This window comes from Sorex araneus, chromosome 1 (assembly GCF_027595985.1).
Source record: "Sorex araneus isolate mSorAra2 chromosome 1, mSorAra2.pri, whole genome shotgun sequence".
Lineage (NCBI taxonomy): Eukaryota > Metazoa > Chordata > Mammalia > Eulipotyphla > Soricidae > Sorex > Sorex araneus.
The window spans coordinates 72,823,760-72,833,571 of record NC_073302.1 but is presented as its reverse complement, the minus strand read 5'-3'; the positions used below and the strand labels follow the sequence as shown (position 1 = coordinate 72,833,571).

The 9,812-nt window shown below is 40.0% G+C and overlaps 1 pseudogene; it reads right to left on the bottom strand.

Moving 5' to 3' along the window:
• Positions 1-2,118: 2,118 nt before the first annotated feature.
• Positions 2,119-9,812, bottom strand: part of LOC101558729 (dynein light chain 1, cytoplasmic-like) — a 29,165-nt pseudogene continuing 21,471 nt past the window's right edge.

Genomic DNA, 9,812 nt, shown 5'->3' with positions numbered 1-9,812 from the left:
AAAAAGCCCCATTTACATGGTTTTCACCAAAGGCTCCTTGGAATATCCATTATGGCTGGAGGGGTTGGCCTATGGCCCCTGGCTAAGAAATATGCTTTAGCTGAGTTTTTCCATCCATGACAGAAACAAGTCTTACTATTTAAACATCTTGAACTGCACTATCTAATAGGACTTCCTGTGGGGTGGACACAACAGGTCAGTACTGTGGTCACTTGTCACATGCAGTTATTGAACATACAAAATGTGACTAGTATGACTAAGAAACTGAAACTTCTACTTTATTTAATTTTTATTAACTTAAATTTAAATAGTCACATGTACCCAGTGGCTGCTATATTGTATAGCACAGACCCAGAACAAGATATTCTCCAATCCCATTATTTCTATTACAGAATTTATTAAAGAAACTAGAGGCCCAAAGTCTGGAGTTGGGTCCAGTATGTAACACATTTTGATGTATCAGCTAAATATTTAGACATTTGATTATTGGTAAATTAGTCCCTACTATTTATGAAGTACTTCTCTGAATGTTGAGTATATAATATAAATAGAAATAGACAAGATATCTGCATTATTACCTCATGAGCAGAATAGTAGCAAAGTAAGTGCTAAGAGTGGGGCATAGTTTGGTGGGATAAATAGGAATGAAGTGAAATGTCATGAGTCAAAGGGTGGGTCCTACTATAGCTATGAAGGCTTTCCTGGAAAGGTCTCTTTGGGTAGAATATACTTCAGAGAATTGAAAATAGCCAGGTAAAGTACAAAGACTGGAAATGGCATTCTAAGCAGAGGGCTCAGGGACCCCAAAATGAAAAGAGAGAAAGGCCTTGTTAATTTGGAAATTGTAAAGGAGATTAATAGTACTACTGCAGACTGGCTTGCACTCCGCCGAGTTTTGACCCAGGTGGCCATGCTTCTGCAAGGCCGCTTTACTGCTGAACAACCAAGATCCAGAAACCAGCTACACTACTTCTGGTCCCAGCAAGTGCTTGCAGCCATGTCTCCAGACTGTGAACTAAGCCTTTGCCCCATGCTGGCTGAGAAGGGGAAATAACTTTCTTCCTCAGTTTTTCTTACCTTTATGGGAAGAAGCGGCGTGGCGCCCGCCATATTATGGAACTTTTAAGCAGGTATGAACTTGGTAGTGCGGGAAGGAGAAAAAAAAATGTGTCTTCATTCTCATCAATGGAAAACTAATTATCAAATACTTCCTTGTCAGTAGGGCCGTATTTTTTGGGGGTAAACTCCAACAACAATAGTGAGTTGTGTGTTGAAACTCCAACAACAATAGTGAGATTTGTGTTGAAATATGGAATGTAATCAAGGTAAAGAGAAAATGAAGTGAAATTTATCAGTTATGCAAGCGGGGATGGGGGTTGGGGGGTGGGAGGTATACTGGGGTTTTCTGATGATGGAATATGGGCACTGGTGAAAGGATGGGTGTTTGAGCATTGTATAACTGAGACATAAGCCTGAGAACTTTGTAACTTTCCACATGGTGATTTAATAAAATAATTTTTTAAAAAAAGAATTAAAAACAATAGTACTACTGCAGACTGAGGAAGGGAAAGAAGAGCAAGATGAGATTAGAAGCTAGTTAGGAAGTAGGTCATACAGAACCTACAGGAATTTGGGTTTTATTCTAAGAGAAAGGTCAATTCCTGAAAGGTTACAGGCAGCAAAGACCGTTTTGACTGCCTATGGGTGGCCAAAGGACTGTGGAAACAGGGGCTCTTTGGTGGAAATGCAGCTCAGAATAACGGCAGAGGGAATGGGAATGCCCAGGGTGAAGAAAAGGAAGGAATGAGATTAATTTACTGTTTTTTCACTTCTCCTAACAGACCTAATTTTTGAAAGGAATGGGTTTTAAGGAGAAAAATAAAACATGGGACAGAAAGGTATGGAATAGAAAATAAATACAAATGCAAGCTGATTTGCTGTTTTATAACCACAACAAATCAGTACAGAAAATATACCCTGTACTAAACAACACAATAAAGGTTCAAAGATTGAGATAATCCCTTAGGCAAGGCTGAAGATTTCAGTCTCTGAGTACTTGGAATTTAGGCTGCAGCCCTTCTTTCTGTTGGATCACGGGGTGCCACACAGTCCACACTTCTAACCAGACTTGAACAGAAGCATGGCCACCTGGCCCAGGTAGAAATAGATGGAGTGCTTGATTTCCCCTGTCACGTTAACTTCAGAAGTTCCTCCCCATGACGCAGGGCCAGGTGAGATTGTGCTTCTTGTCAAACTCCCTTTTAAAGTGTGCAACAATGTCCTTCTCTACGTTTTATTTCTCCAGAGCCTGAGTAGCACATTCCACTGGGTCCTCTTGCATCTCCTCCGAGGCCACATTTTTGATAGCTGCCTTTCTGTCCTGTGTTTTCCATGGTGCAGGTGCTGCGGTGATGTCCTGGGAGGGCCTGGCAAAGCACCGAACTGACCGAAAGTACCATCTCTCCTGAAGCAGTGATGCATCTCAGTTCATTTACTTTTTTCCCTATCCTAGGCAACCTGATAGATCATTTACGTAAAGTATGGTTTTTGAAAATAATCCTTTACATTGCAATGTGGGGCTGGGGCTATAGCACAGCGAGTAGGGCGTTTGCCTTGCAAACATGGCTGACTGGGGTTCGATTCCCAGAATCCTATACGGTCCCCTGAGCACTGCCAGGAGTAATTCCTGAGTGCAAAGCCAGGAGTAACCCCTGAGCATCGCCGGGTGTGACCCAAAAAGAAAGAAAGAAAGAAAGAAAGAAAGAAAGAAAGAAAGAAAGAAAGAAAGAAAGAAAGAAAGAAAGAAAGAAAGAAAGAAAGAAAGAAAGAAAGAAAGAAAACACAAAATACATTGCAATGCGTCTTTCACATTTTCAAAGACTTTTATCCCCTCCACTTTGTTGATACAGATAATCACACTGACTTTTAACTCGGTTAGTCTTAGAAGAGATGAAGTTCAAGAATTTCTGGGATGAAGAAGGAATGCTTATTTCATTGTACCTTTCTTTATTAAGCTCCATTAAAGTGAAACTCAGGGGGCTGGGGCAATTGTACAGTAGGGAGGGCTTTTGCCATGCACGCAGCTGACCTGGGTTCAATACCCAGCATCCGATATGGTCCCCTGAGCACTGTCAAGAGTAATTCCTGAGTGCAGAGCCAAGAGTAACCCCTGAGCATCACTGGGTGTGAACCAAAAAGAAAGAAAAAGATTTAAAAAATTTGAAAATAAAGTGAAACTCAGCTTTCAGAACAGTTTGGAGCATATTATTTTAATTACAAAAGGTATCCTTACAAATTCCTTAGAACAGAATTTCTCCCAATATATTATCTTTACTCAATCTATCTGTTTTCAGCATTGGCAATGTGCTCTGTGCTGTGTGGATGATAAGTGAGCAGTCTCTGGAAGAGACATTTGAAATGAACAAATATGGTTCTGAATTGTCGCAAGTGGAATAAGTTAGGATAACAGTGGGCAGAGGAAAGCAGCTTGACTTGGGGGTGGTTGGTGGTCACTGAAAGTATCTTGAAAGAAGAAATATTTATTCTGAAATTTCATAAATACACAAGACCCATCTCAGTAAAGAATGAGACGAAAAAAAGGGATAAGAGTGGAAATATGGTACTAAAAGAGGTAACAGCATCTGCGAAGGTGGAAAACACCTGGCAAATCAGAGGGAAAACCCCATAATTATTGGAGTGGAGAGAATGAGTGGAGAGCAACTCAAGAGGAAGTGAGAATAGAATTTGGTTTAAATGATCTTTCATTTATAGATACATAACCACTTCACAGAAACTAAAGGAAGCAAACAAAAATCATTATATTGGGATCCATGATCATTCAACATCTACTAGAAATAAATTAAAATTGTTTGCCTGCTATTTTAAAACTAGAAAAAATTGATTCCAATTCCCCACACTTATTTTCTCATACACTAGTAAAGTAAGGCACCCTTTTGTGTGTGTGTATTTTATAGAATTCATTGTGTGATGTAATCATGATTTTTGTCAATTCTGGAGAATATAGTGGGGTCAAGATATTCCAAACCGGTAACCCACAGTCTAATTTTGATCCACAGTTGTGGTTTCTTTGGTCTGAACAGCACTCAACAAAAAAAAATCTAAATGAGCTGCAGTGATAGGAACTGCTCTGGTTCACCCAACACATTTTCTTCTGTCATGAGCATGCAGCTAGACTCTACTTTCTATCTTCCCCAGCACATGGGGGGGACTAAGTTCTATAAATTGAAGGTGAGGAATAGTACTTGTCACTGCTGTTTGCCTTGCCAATAAAAACCCTTCTCTCAGTACTCCAAACTCTCACCAGTCTCCATCTGCAGCTGATATAGGAAAGGAGACTATCATAGACAACACACAACGCAGAGTCCATGATAAAGAGAACCTAGTCCCTGAGTGATGGGAGAGAAGACCTCATGATCTGTGATATGAGTGAAGAGTAAAACTTCACTGGGAGGGCCGGAGCAATAGCACAGCGCTTAGCACAAACATGTAGGACATCTGCCTTGCATGTGGCTGATCCAGGTTTAATCCCTGGCATCCCATATGGTCCTCCGAGCACCGCCAGGAGTAATTCCTGAGTGCAGAGCCAGGAGTCACCCCTGAGCATCATAAGGTGTGACTCAAAAAGCAAAACAACAACAACAACAACAAAAAAAACAACCAAACAAAAAAAACATTCACTGTGAGTTTGAATTTGTTTGTTTGCACTAACCAAGTCGTTGTGTTCCTCTAGAATTGATTTTGAGATATGTAGCGCTGTTGTTCCATTGTTCATTGATTTGTTTGAGCGGGCACCAGTAATGTTTCCATTGTGAGACTTGTTACTGTTTTTGGCATATGTGTTGTAGTTTATTTGAAAATGATGCCAGGAAAATCAACAGTTTGGAGGAGAAATGATAGTAACAAAGCATTGAAAATCAATGAATGATATATTGTTGCATGCAGCAGGAGTGTGGTCTCATACAGGTAACACTGGAGATGATATGTAGATTCCTCATGGCAATCCCAACCGAAACATGAGCAGACTTCAGGAGAATGATCCAGCAGCTCCATGATCACTACTAGTGGAGAGCTGCTTGCAAAAACTTGAATTCTGGGGCATTCCTGACATGCCCTGCAAAAAGTACAACTATGTACCCGATTTTCATCACATTCGGTGTGTTAAATGTTTCACAGGATGCAGTCTGCAATGTAGATCTGAGCACTGAGGATATGAGAGTGGGACTAGTAACAGCGTCTGCTGATATCATTTAGACTACATAGACTTACTAACACTTAAAGCTAAATAACAACATAAATATCTGAGTTTCAGAATTCTTTCTCTCAAAACAGGAAATAGTTTATCATAGGGACGCATTTTTATAGAACAATAGCTGGTTGGAGTGGTAGCCTCCCTCTTTGATCAAGGCAGGAACCCTGATTCTCTTTAGACCCTCCCATGCCCCACTGTATTGTATTCACAGCTTGCTTTATTACCTATGTAGTTCTTATGGGAGGCATTTGAATCTGTATCCTACTAGGACAATATTTCTGCTTATCCCCTTTGCTCCTTCCTTCTTTGACCCTATGACATCCTCTTCTTTCCTTACCCCACTTTAAAAATTGTTCAAAATATGTCTTGAGGAAACTACCTTCGCCTTTCTTGTTCATTACACTTGTATAGTCATCTAGAATGGAACTTTCCAGCATGCCATCCTGGGACATATGGTTGTTCAAATTTAAACTTGTTAATCAAAATGAACTAATTAAAATTCACATGAATCACGAAATCCCATTGATTGTCGAATTTCTCAAGCGGTCTCAGTAACCTCTCCATTCATCCTATCCCTGAGATTTTAGAAGCCTCTCTCTACTCAGCCTTCCCAACGATGGTGCATTGGAGGCTCTTTCAGGGTCAGAGGAATGAGATCCAGCTTGTTACTGGCTTTGGCATATGGATACACCATGGGATGCTTGCAAGGCTCTCCATGTGGGCAGAAAACTCTCAGTAGCTTGCTAGTTTCTCCCAGAGGGAGAAGTAGGTTATAAGATATCGGGGAGCTTGCTTTTAAGCCACTGGATGTTGGCCGTTGATGGGATCACACACACCTGGGTTCCTCTGCTGGTACCTTCATGCATGAGGCTTGTCCAGACGTGTGGAGAGGGGCCTCCAGCATGGCTGTAGCTAGGTTCCGGTGGTCTTCGGCTGCTGGGAGCTCTGCTCGGGGTGGGGAGGGAAGCTGGAGCCTATCCCCTCAGAAGGGCCCAGGGAAAGACAGCCAGGCCTGTGGGCAAGAGACTCTGCATCGCTCTCTTCTGGGAGCTTGCTTTTAAGTCTCTGGATGTTGGCTGTTGGTGGGGTTACACACACCTGCATTCATTTAATAATTAAAATTCATTAAAGTAAAATTTCAGTCTCTATAGTTGATTGCATCAACTATATTGCCATGTGAAGTCAATGACCATCACTGAAGTCATAGATAGAATATATTTCCATATTACAGAAAGTGCTGGATGCCACATATCTATAGAATGTGCTGTGATGCTGGTTTTTCTTGTAGCATCTTGTGTTGACTTCTTGTGTTTATCCTTTTAGTGAAATTCACTTTAAAAATAAAGCCATGGGCCAGAGAGATAATACAACCAATAAGGTACTTGTCTTGCAGAAGGCTGACCTTGGCTGGATCACCAGTACAGTATATGATCCCCCAAGCACCACAAGGAGTGACCCTGAGCAGAGTCAGGAGAAAATCCTGAGCACAGTTGGGTGCAACAAACCCGACCCCCTCTCAATAAAAAATAAATAAAAATGAGAGGCTTATCTATGTATTTTATAATCTCTGAGTACATGAACAGTTGTCTGTAGTGACATTGTGAATTGTTCTTAAGTTCTCACATAAAGTTGGTACCAGGGATCTTCATGGTCTCATTCAAGGAGATATTGTGTGTGGATCAGGGCCTTGGTGGCTTTATTTAGAGAGATTCTCTATGTTTTCTTGGTTTTACGAGGCTTGTCTAGAAGCCAGAACCAGTGTGTAAGGGCAGTAAGAGACAAGGAAGATAAGACAAGCTTTCAGAATTATATACTCAGGATAGTAAGAAACTCATTAAGACTCACTTATTGAAAAAGACTCACTTTTGAAAAAGTTTTCAGAAGCACTTAACTTGTAACCTGGTGATTAAATGTGCTTTTTAAGTCCATAGTTAAAGTCCCATGATGGTTGAGACAGTAAGTTACCAAGGTAAAGCACTTTGAATGAAAAATATGAAAAAATAGAGGTTGAAATCCCAGTACACTCTTCTATGTTCACTTGCTTTCCCTAATAACCACTCACACACATGGGGTTTTGGTAAGGATTGAGTGGGGTAATTGCCATAGAAGGTATTATAAATGCTAGCTTTTATTATTATTAGAAAGAAAATCAAATTCAAAGGGCAAGCAATCACGGTAAGAGTAGACTTCCAGTTGTTCTCCTTGTTGGAAAGTACAAAGAAATAATGTGTTCAGAGAGTCCCCTTCAATAGGGACACATGCAAAGTTACAAGGGATCCATTTTGACAAACATTCAGTTTCCTTAGAAAATATTAACATCATATTCCTCTATCATAAAGATTACTATTATTATAAGCAAGACAGTCTCCCTTTATCCTACTCTCCCAAAAAGTATCTCAAATTATAGCTATAATTTGGTGAAATAAAAATGATGATGAAAATAGAGTGATGGGGAAGAAAGGGCTAAAGAGACTCAAATGTTTGTTTTTAGGCAAGAAAATAAGATTATTGTAGGGAATAAGATTATTGTAGGAAATAAGATATTTCCTGCCTTTCTGTACTTTCATCCATATGTAATAGCCATATAAGATACACATTATTAAAGGAACAGAACATTTTGAATGCTGTCTTTTCCCAAAGAAATAAACAGTGCTGGATATGGTAACATACTCAGCACTTCTGAAACATCATTGTCCTTCTGTGGGTAATTAAGTTGTGAAAAAAAATTGTACTGTTATGTTGGATATTGACCCTAAGTGTTTTAGGCTTCATCAGTGAATTTCCCCTTTTCCTCCTCCCAGCGAAGTTCACAGTGCTCTTGTGAGCATTCCTAATCCCCTGAGTTTATCTTTAACCTTTCCTTTGTGTTTTACACCTCATTGTCACAGTTCCTAAGTCAATCTTGGTTACTTATAAGCCAAAACTTTCTGGTAATTCTGGATTTTGTATTTATAGTAAATTACTTGCTTTTCTATTTCTCCTATAGCCTTTTCATATTTTACTATAGGGCAATGTTCTTTACTTAAACAAAGAAAGACCATAATGCTATGCTATTAATATTTAGGCGTTGATTGACTGAAATGTATCTACTCCTGGGCATAATTACTTGGTCATAACTACTAGACTCAGGCTTCAGTTGCTATAGTCCCTAACACCTCAAAATGGAGGTCCTGCATAGGACTGGGATGGACTCGGGTCAAGTGGCAAAGCTACCCTGGCATCAAAATGGGACATTACAGAAAGTATAAATGTATGATCTTGATGCAATCTGTTATGACTTAAGAGACAGGACCCCCATGGGGAAAGATAAGCTGAACTGGCCTGAGGACTTAGTCTGGACGGTAAAAGCCTCACTTACTCTCAGAGCCCAGAGAACTAAGTTTTGGGATCTTTATCTCTTATTGTGTTTATCCACAACTGCAAGTATTGGTAAGAAGTAGAATTAATTGTTTGACTGTTTGACTTAATTGTTTGATAGATATAAGACTAGAAGGAAAGAAAAAAAGCAATATAGATATCCCTGGGAGACAGAGCGTCTCCTTGAGTTTATCTCCCCCAGAGAATTGCCTCTGCTGGAATGTTTTACCTCTGTAAATCACATGGACATGCAGGCCTACACCTTTGACCCCTTCAGATGTTCTATAAGGGTGTTAGGAGCTCGTCACTAGATGGGCTGTCTTCACCATCAGGCTGTGGTTCCCATCTCTGTCTCTCTGCTGGGGAGGCCTGGGGAGGATGGGAGGCGGCTCTCAGCCACCATCATTGCAGCATCCACACATTGCCTTGTGAAGGCACACTGTTCAATCATCTCACTGAGAAGCAAGTTAAAGGCACTTCCTGATGAACAGAACAGACCATGCTAGGCTTCTCGAAGAATGGCACATTGGCTAAAAGCCACAAGGTCATGATGGAAACTGAGTTGGACACAGGTTCAGTAGTGGTATTGAAGTACATTTTTATTCTTTTTCTTTTTTTCTTTTTATTATTGTTCTTAATTTGTTGTTGGGGAAAATGTTTGAAATTCGTTGCTAAGTAAAATGAAGTTGATTAGAGAAAAAGCTATATATGCTCTGATCATCTTTGCCAGTAACAGAACTTTTTGAATTCATTTGCACTGATTCACAAGAAAAAAAATTTCAGAGGATATGGAAGTTCACTGAAGAGTTATTTTTTTATTGTAGGACAACCAAGTCAAACTTAGTGGCTTAAAAAATCATTCTCTATACCTCAGTTATATGGATTGTTTTCTCCTATATCTGAGATCAGCTATATTTCCAATAGGTGGTTTGGCTTTTGTAAGTGGTTACCTCTGCTAGGGCCTCCACACATGGTTTCTCATCCTCCAGTGCCATACGCCAGCCTTGTTTTTGTGGTGAAATCAAACTTCCAAGAAGGTTAGTGGAAGTACACATGACCTCTTGACATCTAGTCTCTGGGTTGACCAACCATTACTTGTTTTATATTCTGTTGGTTTAAGCAAATCACTTGGCATTCAAGATCTGAAGGACACTAGTCTTAACATCTGTGTGGAACTCTATCTTTT